Raw genomic sequence first — 15,235 nt, 5'->3', positions numbered from 1 at the left:
CAATGTTTCACCCTTTCATTCCAGGCATATCTATTGATTGCCTCCAATTTGTCACAAAATTTTAACAAAACGGTCTGAAAATAAATAAGTACACAGACACAGCTATAACTATAAATAGTTACAAACTGTGAAAAGGGCTATGAAGTAAAAAAGCATGAGACCATTATAGAAAATGATCAGGAGAAAGAGTTCCTCTTCTGATGTAGACAAGAAAGATCCAACAAGAATAATCCTTCTGAAGACAACTATAGACTCTGGACAAAAATATAGGCAGTCTGCGTGTTACCTAAAACCATGTTAAAAGTCGTGCGTATCAGAACCAAGTCATTGCTTTATATAGTTCTATAGTATCAGTTAATGTGCAAAGAGAAGACGCAGTTACAAAATTCACAGGTTTTCCATTGACACAGTACTGTGCATAGCAAGGACTGTGCGTAGCAAGGACTGCCTTTATAACAAAACAATCATCTGAAAGCACCACAGAGTGAACAAAAGCAAATGGATATCGGAGGTGGTCAACACTTTAAAATGGAATAACACAGAATATTTTACCTTTTTTACAGCTTTTAGGCTAAAAGAATGCTGCAGTAGGCACCACGCAGAGTGGATACAATTCCTATAGAAAATCTGCAAATTTCCTGACTCAAAGAAACAAAGGATAGAGTTCAAAGATACCACAACTTGTGAAAAGTAAAGGAATAATCCCTGGAAAGGAGAGACAGAGAAAAGAAACCCCAAGTTTTCTTAACAAGTTCTGCAGAACCCTAAAACATGCATGCATGAGGCAGACCACAGAAGCTAGCTAAGAATGAAATAACTATACTGAGATTAAAGCTGCTGCAAAACACATTGTTTGCAGCTTGACTGCAACCAAGTTTATTACCTGCTAATACAATCAAATGAAAAAATCAACTCTTTGGAAGAATTTAAAATAGGTTATTTCCAACATTATATACACAGTGTTCAGATAAAATCCCAAATTACTCAAAACGCAAAAACAAAAAAAAACAAATGTGACCCATTCTCAAGGAAGAAAAACGTAGAAACCAACTCCAAGACAATCAAGGCGTTGGCAGGAGCAGACAAAAATTCTGAAGCAGCTATTGTAATTATGCTCAATGACATTCAGAGGCGGAGGCAGGAGAATCGCTTGAGTCTGGGAGGTGGAGGTCGAGGTTGCAACGAGCCGAGATCGCGCCACTGCACTACAGCCTTCGCAACAGAGTGAGACTCCATCTCAAAAAAAAAAAAAAAAATGCTCGATGACATACAAGAAAATATTCTCAGAGTAAAAAATGGAAATCTCAACAAGTAAAAAAAATCAAAAATAACAAATTAAATACTAGTATTTAAAAATAAAATATATGAAATAAAAAGTCACAGCATAGGCTCAAAAGCAGAATGGAGATGACAATAAAATGAGACAGTAAACTTGAAGATATATAACTATAAAGAATGCAGTCTGCACCTGGCATGGTGGCTCAAACCTGTAATCCCAGCACTTTGGGAAGCCAAGAGGGGTGGATGACTTGAGCCGATCAGCCTGTGAAAAATGGTGAAATCCATTTCTAAAAACAAAATACAAAAATTAAATGGACATAGTGGTGCATGCCTGTATTTGCAGCTACTCTGGAGGCTAAGGTGGGAGAATCACTTAAGCCCAGCAGGTCAAGGCTGCAGTGAGCTGTGATCATGTCATGCACTCCAGCCTCTACAACAGAGTAAAACCCTGTCTCAGGAAAATAATAATAATAATAATAATAATCTGAGAATAGATTGAAAAAATTAACAGAGCCTCAGGTTCCTATGGAATAATGCCAAATGGTTTAATATATATGTAATTAAAGTTTATTAGGACAAGAGTAAGAAAATGGGGCAGAAATAATATTCTAATACGTAGTGGTTGACTATGTCCAAAATTTGGTAAAACATATATTTACCAATTGCAGGTTATAGAATTACATCAGGATAAAGGAAATGATACTAGAGAGAAACTCAGGTATTTAAAAAGAGATAAGAACATTAGAAATAGCACATATCTGGGTAAATATAAAACACTATTGATCCCTCTTTATTTTTTTAAAATGCATATTACTGTTTCAAAAAATTACAAATTCTGGGATGCTATTGTTTGGATGTGGTTTGTCCATGCCAAAACTCATGTTGAAATTTGACCCCCAACATGGCAGTGTTGGGAGGTGGTGACTAGTGGGAGGTGTTTGGGACATGGGGTGGATTCTTCATGAATGGCTTGGTGCTTTTCTCCAGGTAGCAAGTGTGTTCTCACTCTTGAGAGACTGGATTAATTCTCACAGGAATGGATTAGTTCCCCTGAGAATGGATTTGTATAAAGGGAGGTTCCTACTAATGTTTGGTCCCTCTTTATAGGTGTCTGCTTTTATATGACCTTCCACCATGTTTTTACCCAGTATAAAAGCCCTCACTAGAAGCTAAGTAGAAGCCAGTGCCATGTCCTCGAACTTCCTAGCCTGCAGAATCATGAGCTAAAGAAACCACTTTTCTTTATAAATTACCCAGCCTCAGGTATTCTGTTATAACAACAAAAATTGGATTAAGGCATGGGGCCTATACCATAAATAGAAAAAATATATACATCATCAAGGTTATCATCATCAAGGTTTTATCATCAAGGTTAAGGTGGGGGAATACATTGACCTATATGTTTGAAAGATTTATATACTTTACACAAAGTGGTACAATAGAAACTCTACGTAGATTGTAAAAAGCTAAGAATGTATGTTGTAATTCCTATAGCAACCATTAAACAATAATTCAAAGAGCTATGCTAAAAGCCAATATATTTAAGATTCTAAAAATATCCTATGACTCACAACAAAGACAGAAAAGGAGGACAAAGGAGACAAGTTGAAATTAAATAACAATATAGGAAACCTAAATCCAACCATATTAGGAATTACATTAACTGTTAATTAACTTAACATCCCATTTAAAATAGAGTGATTTTCAGAAGACATTAAAAAGCAAGACCCAAATGTATACTAAAAGTTGTTTCTTCGAGAGTATCAACAAAATGGATTAACCTAAAAAGCAAAACTGCTCAAGAAAAATAAGACAGAGAGAGAGAGAAAATCAGGAGAGAACACAAATGAGAGAGTGAAGAAAAAATTAAGGCCATTTGATAGTGAAAAGGGAGTCCATTCTGTAAGAGAGTGTAAGAATCCTACATGTTTATGCACCTAATAAAAAGCTTCAAACTGCATTAAGTAAAAACTGATAGAAATAAAAAGAGAATGCCACAAATCCACTATTGTAATAGGCAGCTTCTGACATGGCTCCCAATTATCCCATCTCCTTGTGTTCATGCCCCTGTGTTTGTGCTGAACCTCATGACTTGCTTCTAATCAATGGAATATCGTAAAAGTGATAGGATGTGACACTTGTGATTAGGATACAAGGTCTTGCTAGAACTCCCTATCTCCCGGGCACTCTAACTTCTTCTTTCAATTCCTCACTTTTTTGAAACCACTGCCAGGTTGTAAGATACTCATGTGGAAAGGAACCAACTGGGCAACAGCTCTTAAAAATCTGAGGCCTCGGCCCAACAACCCAAGAGAAAGTGAGTCCTGCCACGAAGCACATGTGTGAACCAGGAAGTGAGTCCTTCCCATCAAGCCTTGAGAAGACTGAAGACTTGTGAGAGATCCAGAGCCAGAGAACCCAGCTAAGCACATTCAGAATCCTGACCCACAGAAATTCTGAAATAATAAATAGGTGCTTTATGTCACTACATTTTGTGGTAATCTGCTGTGGGGCAATAGATAACTACCATAGCCATTACAGGTTAAAGGTTTCAACACCCCTTTTTCAATAATTGATAAAATAAATAGATAGAAAACTCAGGATGTATTACAGAAGACTAAAAATATTACCAACCAACTTTCCCTAAATGTAATTTATACACTTCATTCAATAACAAAAGAAAATATTTTCTTTTCAAGTGAACACAGATTATTCATTAGAATAGATCATATTCTGGTCCATAAAATAGTCCTCAATAAATTAAACAGGATTGAAATCATTCAGAGAAGGTTCTTTGTCCACAATGGAAAGGGAAATCAATAGCAGAATAATGTCTAAAAACAACCACCCAATATACTGAAATTTAAATCACATTTCCAAATAAAATTGATCAAACAAAAGCCACTGGAAAAATCAGGGAAAAATAAACTAAATATAAATGAGAAACAGCAAATCAAAATATGAGGGATGCAGCTGAAGCAGTACTTAGAGAGAAAATTATCACATTAAACTCTAATATTAGAAAAGATGAAAGCACTCAAATCAATTATCTACATTTCCACCATAACAAACAAGTAAATCTCAAGTAAGCAGAAGGTAAGCATAAGGAGTGAAACCAATAATAAAAAAAAAAAGAAAACAGATAAATAAAAAAGACAGTCAAATAAAACCAAAAGCTGAGTTTTTGAATAGGTAAATGAAATTAATAACCTCTGTAAGACTTACAAAGTATTTATCAAAGAAAGGTGGAAAAGAGAGGTGGCAACGTGCTAGCAGACCTCGTTCTCGTTCTCGGCCCCTCCTGGGCCTCGGCATCCACTCTGACCGTGCTTGAGGAGCCCTGCAGCCCGCCATGGCACTGTGGGAGCCCCTCTTTGGGCTGGCCGAGGCCGGAGCCGCCTTCCTCTGCTGGCCGGGAGGTGTGGAAGGAGAGGCGTGGGCGGGAACCGGGGCCAGAGTGAGTTCCGTCGGGCGCCGGTGCAGGCTCGGCGGGCCTCGCACACTGAGCGGTTGTTCGGCGCCGCTGGCCCAGGGCAGTGAGGGGCTTAGCACCCGGGGCAGCAGCTGCAGAGGGTGCTGGCGGGTGAGCACTACGCTCGAGTTCTCGCCAGGCCTCAGCTGCCTCCCCGTGGGGCAGGGCTCAGGACTTGCAGTCCGCCATGCCCAAGCCCCGCCTCTGCCGTGGGCTCCAGTGCGGCCCAAGCCTCCCCCACTAGCACCGCCCCCTGCTCCGCGGCTCTCAGTCCTTATCAACCGCCCAGGAGCTGAGCAGTGCGGGTGCAGGGCGCAGTACTAGCAGGCAGGTCAGCCTGTGGCCCGGGTGAGGAATCCACTGGCTGAAGCCAGCTGGGCCCCTGAGTCTGGTGGGGACTTGGGGAACTTTTATGTCTAGCTAAGGGATCATAACCCACCAGTCAGCACTCTGTGTCTAGCTCAGGGTTTGTAAATACATCAATCAGTACTCTGTGTCTAGCTCAGGGTTTGTAAATACACCAATTGGTACGCTGTATCTAGCTAACCTAGTGGGGACTTGGAGAACTTCTCTGTCTAGCACTCTGTGTCTAGCTCAAGGATTGTAAATGCACCAATCAGCACTCTTTTGTGTCTAGCTCAGGGTTTGTAAATACACCAATCAGTACTCTGGGTCTAGCTCAAGGTTTGTAAATACACCAATCAGCACCCTGTCAAAGTGGCCCAATCAGCTCTCTGTAGAGTGGACCAATCAGTGCTCTGTAAAATGGACCAATCAGCAGGATGTGGGTGGGGCCGGATAAGGGAATAAAAGCAGGCTGCCCACGCTAGCCCTAGCAACCTGCTCTGCTCCCCTATGACTGTGGGAGTTTTGTTGTTTCCCTCTTTGCAGTAAATCTTGCTGCTGCTCACTCTTTGGGTCCACACTGCTTTTCTTAGGCTGTAACACTCACTGTGAGGGTCTACAGCTTCACTCCTGAAGCCAACGAGATCAGTAACCCACTGAGAAGAACAAATAACTCCAGACATGCTGCTTTTAAGAGCTGTAACCGGCCGGGCGCGATGGCTCAAGCCTGTAATCCCAGCACTTTGGGAGGCCGAGACGGGTGGATCACGAGGTCAGGAGATCAAGACCATACTGGCTAGCCCGGTGAAACCCCGTCTCTACTAAAAAAAAGTACAAAAAAACTAGCCGGGTGAGGTGGTGGGCGCCTGTAGTCTCCCCAGGAGGCTGAGGCAGGAGAATGGCGTAAATCCAAGAGGCGGAGCTTGCAGTGAGCTGAGATCCGGCCACTGCACTCCAGCCTGGGCGACAGAGCGAGCTCTGTCTCAAAAGGGGGGAAAAAAAAAAAAGCTGTAATGCTCACCACGAAGGTCTGCAGCTTCATTCCTGACAGCGAGACCACGAACCCACCAGAAGGAAGAAGCTCCAGACACATGTGAACGTCTGAAAGAACAAACTCTGGACACACCATTTTTAAGAACTGTTAACACTCACTGCAAGGGTCTGCAGTTTCATTCTGGAAGTCAGTGAGACCAAGAACCCACCAATTCCGAACACAAAAATATAGATCCAAAAAGATAAAACTGATCATCTATTTACCCGAGATAAAAATAGAAACTCTCAAAAATACTTGTACAAAAATATTTGTAGCAATTTTACTCATAAGTGTCAAATCTTGTAAACAACTCAAATGTCGATCCACACGGGAATGGATGATCCAATTGTGATATATTTACACAATGGATTAGAACTGAGCAAAGAAAAATAAAAGAAACCAACTATGGATACACGCAATGACACTGATGAATGTCAGAGACGTGATGCTGTGCTGAGAGAGACGCAAAAGCATGCAATACTGTATAATTCCTTTTACACAAAATTCTAGAACAGTCAAATCAAATCTATAATGGCAGATGTAAAACAGACATTACCTCTGGGTGGAGGAGGTAGGCAAGGATTTACCAGGAAAGGGCACAGGGAATTTTCTTGGTGATATCAGTGTCTGCATCTTGATTGGTTATTGGTTACATTTCTCAAAAAGTCAGATTGCACTGAAGATCAGAAAAAGCTAGAGAGGAAGGGAAAGGAGGCAGAAAGTGGGGAAAGTGGGAGGGAAGCAGGAGAGAGACTACAAAGGGACAAAAAAAGAAAGAAAAAGAAAAAACTGGCCAGGTATTAGGGGAAAAATTTAACCTGGATCAGGGATAAAAGCATAGAAGAATAGCAAAACATCAACTTTGAGAAAAATTCAGAAATAAACAGTAAGATAAAAAGAAACAGCCTTTAGAGAATGGATAGAAGCTTCCAGGAATGAGCAATCTAAGTTACTTACTGTATTTCTAAGCATATGTAATTGTGTTTGTGTAATGTCCACTTTATAATAAAGTATCACATCGGCTTTAAGCATGTACGTGTGCTGCAGTAGAAGACAAGTTAAGATTTTTAGAACCTCTATGCACAGAAAATACAGTATTCTGACTTACCTACTCACATAATGTAATTTTAAATTAAAATTGTAATAATGATATCATATGGATGGATAGATCTTCTTTCTAGGCTATGCTTCAAAATAATATGGATAGAGGGATGAACGGGTATGTGGAAACTTCGGCCAACGTGGTGAAACTCCATCTCTACTAAAACTACAAAAATTAGTCAGGCGTGGTGCGGCATGCCTGTAATCCTAGCTACTCAGGAGGCTGAGGCAGGAGAATAGCTTGAATCCCGGAGGCAGAGGTTGCAGTGAGTCGACATTGTGCCATTGCACTCCAGCCTGGGTGACAAGCATGAAACTCCATCTCAGAAAAAAAAGAAAAACAAAAACAAAAACAAACAACGCAAGCTTAAAAAAAAATGTAGTGACCATAAAATCAGTGTGCTAATTCCAGAGAAGTTTTCATTTAAAAGAATCTTTTAAGTATTTTAGTACCCCTGTTGTTAATGTTAAAAGCCCATGCATAGTGCACCTACTGGATTATCCTGATCCGGTTAGACTGAGGATTGCTGGTTTTGCTTGTTTTAAATCAGGAAAGTTTCACAGGTTAAAGGTGCCCCAGGTGGGCAGTAAAAATAAAAGTGAAGGGAATGAGCCAAATTCTTCATCTCTGCCCAGTAAGGATCATCCCAACTAACAGGAAAGTGACTGGAAATGTGTTCATGTCGGATGGGGTGGAAGTAGCAGTGGAGCGAGTCCTAGTGTATTTTTTTTTCTATCCAGGATGTGAAAAATACTAAAATTTGGATTTTTATTTTAGAAAAGAAAACTCAGGTTGAATTTCCTAAAGACTAGATATTGTAGATAGCAACTCTTTGATATGACCTATTGTTAAACAAATGTGCTTATTAAATATTGGGCATTCAATAAATATTTTTGATTGTTGAAATATTTGTTCATTTTTTGAACAAATATAAACCATTTTGTAATATGACTGATAAATAATTGAAAAAGTAAATCAGCTTAAAATTTTAAATTATCAAAAATTTGTAAGAACAAAGAAAAAATGGCAGGGAGAAAATTGTATTTAATTAATTCCAGATGCATTTTTAGAGGTTTCTTAATATAAGAAATAAAATTACATTACCCAACATGAATGGTAACTACAGTAATCCTGTCTGGTTAAGGTAGGAACTTAAAAGAACACATATACAAATAAATAAATTGATTTTGGTTTAATTTTTATTTATTTACTTATGTATAAATACAGATACAAAACTTGTTATCAGTTTTATGACATTATTATAAACAACTTTAATGCTGTACTAGGAATATATTTAAATATTTGGAAACTCATAGATATTAATAATAAACAGAAAGAGAAGAAATTACTCTTTCCTATTTGGGGCACTGTCGTGTCAAAATAGCAGTCTATTTTCAGTTAATCAACAAAGCTATCAGCAAGTATTCCTAGAATAACTGCAAGATGCTGTGAAATGTACAATTGGTATATTGGATTAGAAGTTTACAATCTTGATGTCTAATACACATGAAATGGTTATATAACAATACAGCACATTATATGAATAGGTTTTAAGATAGTGTTTCCATGAGTAAGTCTTTGATATGAGCTCAAAGAAAATAAATAACACTGGGCTGAAGGATGCACTTTGAATGATGGTAAGAAAATGAGAGAGAATATTTACTATGGAATACTTTATGTACCATAATCCTTAAAGTATTCACTCCACTTCTACTATAAAACAAGTAAATTGTTTTTATTTTCTTTGAAATAAAGAACAAAAGATCTTAAACTATCCACTATTTCTTTTATATATATCTTAGCGTAGGGTCTTGCTCTGTCACCCAGACTGGGTGCAGTGGTGCAATCATAGCTCACTGTAACTTTGAACGCCTGGGCTCAAGTGATTCCCCCGCCCCAGCTTCCCAGGCAGCCAGTACTACAGGTATGCACCACCATGCCTGGCTATATAAAATATTTTTTAAATGCTTACAGTCTTTTACTGTAATCATTTAAGACATAGATATAAATAAGGGAAGTTGCAATTATTTTTCTTCATTAAACTAAAGAAGTGTCATTACAGTAAGAAGTAGACTGCTATGGTATTGATCACAAAATTTAAATGAAAACCTTTCCATATACATAATTCTGCCATCCAAAATTTTTTTGATTTGTTTTAAACATACAAACCAAAAGGTACTCCAATGGCAAAAGCAAACCAAACAAGGTATCCAGTTCATCTTGTTCATATAAAACATAAAAACATGATCTGTCAAAGGAATTCACAAGCTCAAAAAATTATTTCCATATGCTGCGTAATGCCAGAGGTAATTTTTAAAAATATTCCTATCATCCTAATCTTATAAACATTTTCCAAGCACCTTCTACATGATATAAACATGCTTGATTCTCTAGGGAAGAGAAAAGTAATAGAATGTTTTTCATTATAGACACTGTCCTTGAGAATCTTAAAACGCTTTTTGAGATATGTGCAAATGAAAATAGCAACAATTTCAATAACAGGAAATTTTCAGATATGTCTACTAAGCAGCGAAGACAATGCTGACCGCAGACTAAGAATTGGGTACAAATTAAAGCTTTTGGTTTTTGGTTATGATAAAACACGTAAAATCCCTGCTACCCCTGTTTCTTTCAGACTAGCTGATTGACATAAAAAAGGGGGAAGTTAAAGCAATATGTAAATGAAAAAGCACTGAAACAAGGTGGAATGTTCAGGCTGATCTAGTGATGCAGGCCAGGGACAAAAAAGAGGAAAGATCAAGATAATCTTGTGTGATATTTGTGGCACATATAAAATACAACCATCTTGATTAACAAAGAAAATTTGCATATTATTAGAAAAATCATTACACATATACATACACTTTGAACTATCTCAAAATGTATCCCCTAAAGGCTAAAATATTCTATTTCCCAACAATAAGTTTTAATTATGGATCTACCCACATATTTACTACACAATTTTAAAGATGACAAATTGGTTAGTTTAGCTTCATCCTCCCTCCTTTATTTTTCATTTAGTTTTTCATAACACATAAGGCTTCTCAGCATCAAATAAATTATATGGTATTTGCTGTAGGAATTATCTTTCAAATTAAAATGTGTGCTTGTTAACATAGTTCCTGATGGTCTACAAGAGATTTGGGCTGTATCTACTTGATATGTAAAGAATCATTTCAGTGGGAAAAAATTAAATCAGGCAAACTGATTTTTCATAAATAAAATTGTTTTGACTAAGCTTTTCACTTTGTAACAGCTTCTTTGGTATTTTTTAAAAACATGAGGTTTTCTTTAGAAATCACTTAAAAAAAGTTTGACATTTTCCTGAAATAAGTAGATAGCTATTCAGATAATTAATGTGCAATAAGTAGTAGGGGTTTTCTGGTCTTTAATTATTTGGGTGAGTCATCTACATTGATCACATTTATTTGCCAGTATTTGCCACTGATATCTCTGATTTATTCAATATAATCCATGGTTACATATATCAAGATATTCTGTATTCTTGGGCACACACACACACATACACACACACACATTCAGTCAAAAAGCAATTTAAAGTAGAGTTAAAAACAGTTTTAGCGGTAAAGTGAGTAGATTATAAGCACCTTCTGAAAAGCTATTCTCCAGGTGACTTTTTCCTGCTGTGGCTTCACTGTGACAGTGCATTAAAGTTTCATCTAAAACATTTGTATTTTGTTTACGGTTCATTGAGAAAATAAATTCTCCCAGGAGTAAAGGGCATGCTGGTGTGATGCCATTGAGAGATGTGAACACCATAATATGTATTTAATGAATTGCCATTATAAGGTGGACTTATAGCCATTTAGAATGTCAACAGATTTGTTCATTCTAACACTGGGAAACAAAATATACTTGACCGCTTATACCAGTTCTGAAGCTAGGTTCTCTCCTTCAGTTCGAGAAGACCGTGGAGAATGGAAACAACATTTCTCCTGAGGTTGTCAGCCAGACAGGAAGATCAACAGAGGAGACATCACAACAGAGCACCATAATAGGTACTGCCCGGGACTGCTGAGCTCGGAGGCCCTGCCCATGTGCAGGGGGCTTCAGTCTAGCTAAGGAGACAAAGCATAGGTGGGATGAAAGGAAGACCACCTCTGCTCTCTTAGACTTAGCAATTACCCCCTAACAGCTGACAGGGCCATGTCTTAATGCTGAGTTTCATAGGCAAATACATATTAAGCTTATATAAATATACATCTTGAAGTGATGCAGAAGGAGACTGAATGGACAGACACCCTTGGTGTTTTTTAATACAAACACATACTTACATCCCCTCGGGTTTCATGAATACTTAGGACACCATTTACACATTTCAGGGGAGGTCGGAACATGATATCTTTCTTACACTGCTGATGAGTTCCACAATGCGGGTATGCGGAAAAGCGAGAGAACAGCAAGTGGTTGCTGACTATCCCTGGGAGCCCAAGGACAGTCAGGGCTTCTGCAGGAAGAAGGAGACATTGGGGGGGAAAATGGAGAGAGACAAAATTCATCTCCTTCATAATTCTGCCTAGGGCCCACCTTAGCCTCAAAATTTGGTAGTGCTCACAAGCTAAAAAAACTAACCATAAATTAATTCCCCAAGCCACAGCTCAGTTGATCTATTTTCTTGACCTGTGTGGGACTGCTAACATACTTCTCATTCTTGAAAGCTAACCAGTTGGTTGGGGAAGCAAAATTTATTTATATTTTGTGTTTTTCAAGACCCCATTCTTCCCTGAAACAGTCTACATCCAAGGGGTAAGAGTTTCTAATTGAGAAAACAGCAGTGTCTTTATTTTTTAAGTCTTTTGAATCATTTAAATACTCCAAAATTGTTAATTCCTCATGCCCCCAAACTATTATCAGTTCATAGATAATAGTAAACATCCCCATTTGACCTAAAGCACCTGTATACTCTATATGTCATTACATATTAAACCATAGGTACACACATAGAGTTTTACTATTAACATAATATAGTGAACATTCTGATTTTACCCATGGCCATTCTCATATCAATTATAATTTTAAAAAGCAAGAAATTATAAGAGCAAAACAAACATCAGGAATGTATTTTCATTGATAATGATAGCTTAAATTAGTATAAACCATAAATGTTTGTGCATAACCACATTAAAAATATTTTTCCCTACATGAAGGAATTCTGACACAAACTACTAGTAATCGTTGAGCCACTGAAGTTGTAATGCACTTCTGAAACACATGTAATAATCATCAAACCTAAATATAGCTCTAATTAAAACAAATCCTGCTATGAGTATGCTGATCAAACGGAAAGTGCTCTTGATATATTGCTGTTCAATTTAGCCCTCCATCTCTTTTGCGGAAATCTCCCAGGATGATGCAAAGCCATTAGAGTCTGCTACATACTAAAGCTTCTAGTTTAACTCCAATGGCACGTGTAAAATCCTGGATTATAAATCAGTGTTACAATCTATGCCCAGAAATCCGTCTAGACTTATTGTTTAGGAGAAGTATTGGAAGAAGGTACACTAAGCGACAGTTGGAGTTGACTTATCAGAAAATATAATAGTTTCAAAACAATGAGTGAAAATTTTCAGTACTTCTCCATTCAACATGTATTATAAAAAATTAGGAAGAATTATCACTCTTCAAAAATGAAGTCCATAAAGGGGTCTATTTCTGATTATTATTAGACTCCATAAAAATGTATGAAAAGATCTGGAAAAATCTGAAAGTGCTTTAAAATATATTATTATTAATATTATTTTCTTTAAATATTGCAAGCTTATCTCTTCATTGCCTACTTTATTATACCAGTGTCTTTGCTTTCCCATCTATCTCCCTGAATTTCAGTGTTAATTTCTTCTTAAAAATGTATATACCATGGCTATTTGATCCCATTGTCACTTTTATTAATACATCATACTAATAAGTCTAGTTATTTCTTTTAGTGGATCCTATACTTTTTTAAAAATTGAGATCTTTCAGCACATCCACTGCAGAACGAATACCTGGTGTCATTGCCATCAAATTCCTGTAAGTTTGTTTAAGAAAGAAAAAATTCAATAAGAAAGTCCACAATTTCCTGAATTTGTCTTCTATGCACCAAAATTTGGAAAATTTTAGCTTTCACATGAAAGTTGATCCTCTTTTTCTTCTCCTTTTGTTTCCTTCTCTTCTTTACTTTCTTATCTGGTAACTTCATTCCCACTCCTTTTCCCCCCTCTTGACTGCTTTCTCTTCTGCCTTTTCTCTGACCATTCTCTCTTTCATACTATTTGTTTTCTTTTTGGGTTATTAGAAGGCTAGTTAGCTGCTGGAGTTTCTTATCTACACTGAAAAGAAGCTACCCAAGAGTGTTCTTTCTGAGAACTTTTACAATATAAATCAATCCCCATTTACTGTTTATGTGAGTATGGTGCAAGTGTAAGAGAAGGGCAAGGTTACACATAATTACCTTGGCCATTTAGAAGGTAGAAGGGTTAATGACAGACTGAAATATAGGGCACATAGGCAAATGAGATGATTTTAACATGGAACAGAAATTAAGTAAAAAGAAAATAAGTGTATCTTGTGCTTTCTTTGTGATAACTCACAACACCAAAATAACAAAGGTTTTTTATCTGCAGCCATTCAGTATATGTATCGTCTCAACAACTAGATGTAAACTAAAAGGTACTTGTATTAAACTTCTTTATATCCTTCAAAATGTAGCATAGCTCTTCATATACACCAGGTGAAAGGGGTTTCAATGACATATACAAATTATGAAATTGGTGACTACTTCAGAAACATTGGCTCAAATTGCTTGAAATTACTATCTAAGCATCTAAACAATGCAACTGGATATAAATGTATGCATACACATGCATACACACAACACATTCCCCCAAAAAGAAAGAAAATTATATGAAAACGTGAAATTGGAAATACATTACTAGAGAAAATTATATGAAAACATACATATAGTAAGAAAAAATAATTTTCAATCTTGGTAACTTAAAAATAATCAACAATGTTTTCATTATTTTCAGTAACCTAAGTATCTGGGAATTGATTACAGTGAAAAAGCAACCTGTGAGTAGCTGTGCAATTAATATTTATAGTGAGATATTGACTTATTATGTGTACTTGGGTAGGTCATATTATCTTACTTATGCTTCTGTGTCTCTGAAGTGACAATACTATTTGCCTTTTCATCCACCTCCTCTGCAAAGATGCTCTGCAAATAAATGAGGTAATGTTTGGGGAATGTTTGCAGCTTGGGAAAGAAACCCACTGCATACATCTAAGAATATTCTGTATTCAAGCCTGGTATATTTTGCCTCTGTTTTAAATTGAAATTGTACTGTTTAAGTTGTTGGGTTCTGAGCAAAATCTGGGTCAACATAAGGGAATAATTATTTTTAATGTTAATTCTGAGTCTCTGTTCCCATCTCCTGCACGTGTGAGGGAAAACTGTAGGAAATAAACAAAGCACATAAATCAAGCTTTGGAAGAGAAAAATCTCTATCTGGAAGGATTTCTTTTTTCTTTTTTTCTTTTTTCTTTTTTTTCAATGATGAGCGTGCCCACTATTTCCCTAGAGGAATATTTCGGTCCAGGAAGGAGGATAGTGCATTCAGTGTGAGAGTGTGAGTGTGTGTGTGTGTGTGTGTGTGTGTGTGTGTGCTGTGCGTGCGCGCCCGCGGAGAGAGGGGCGGGGGAGGCGGATGAGGAGGATGAGATCATAGTTTCAGGATCCTCAGGAAACCCTGGTACTGGCAGCAGCCAGCCTCTGCTGTGCCCACATGACCCACAACTCTGGCAGCGGACCCGGCACTTCCAACATTATTAAATAATAAGAAAGCGGCTCCTACTCCAGGCTCAAACCTCCCTGCAGACCAATGGACGCCTTCTAAGAGTTTGGCGAGTCGGTGACTGAAGCGCCCGTCCATTCTAAGGTGTGTGCAAGGCGTTTTCTTCCTTGACAGCTCCAGAGTGGGGGAGGGCGCGGGGGTGGAGGAGG

General features: G+C 37.6%; 1 protein-coding gene across 4 annotated transcripts in view; it reads left to right on the top strand.

The window, feature by feature from the left end:
- The first annotated feature begins 14,895 nt into the window (after positions 1–14,895).
- Positions 14,896–15,235, top strand: part of DTNA (dystrobrevin, alpha) — a 401,960-nt gene continuing 401,620 nt past the window's right edge. For all 4 annotated transcript variants that reach the window (XM_011943697.1, XM_011943707.1, XM_011943700.1 and 1 more), the window contains exon 1: positions 14,896–15,170. The gene's annotated coding sequence lies outside the window, so the exon portion shown is untranslated. The remainder of the gene's footprint in view (positions 15,171–15,235) is intronic.

The sequence above is a fragment of the Colobus angolensis genome, unplaced genomic scaffold (genome assembly GCF_000951035.1).
Source record: "Colobus angolensis palliatus isolate OR3802 unplaced genomic scaffold, Cang.pa_1.0 Scaffold220, whole genome shotgun sequence".
Taxonomy (NCBI): Eukaryota; Metazoa; Chordata; class Mammalia; order Primates; family Cercopithecidae; genus Colobus; species Colobus angolensis.
The sequence above is the reverse complement of the archived record's forward strand: the minus strand, read 5'-3'. Positions and strand labels throughout refer to the sequence as shown.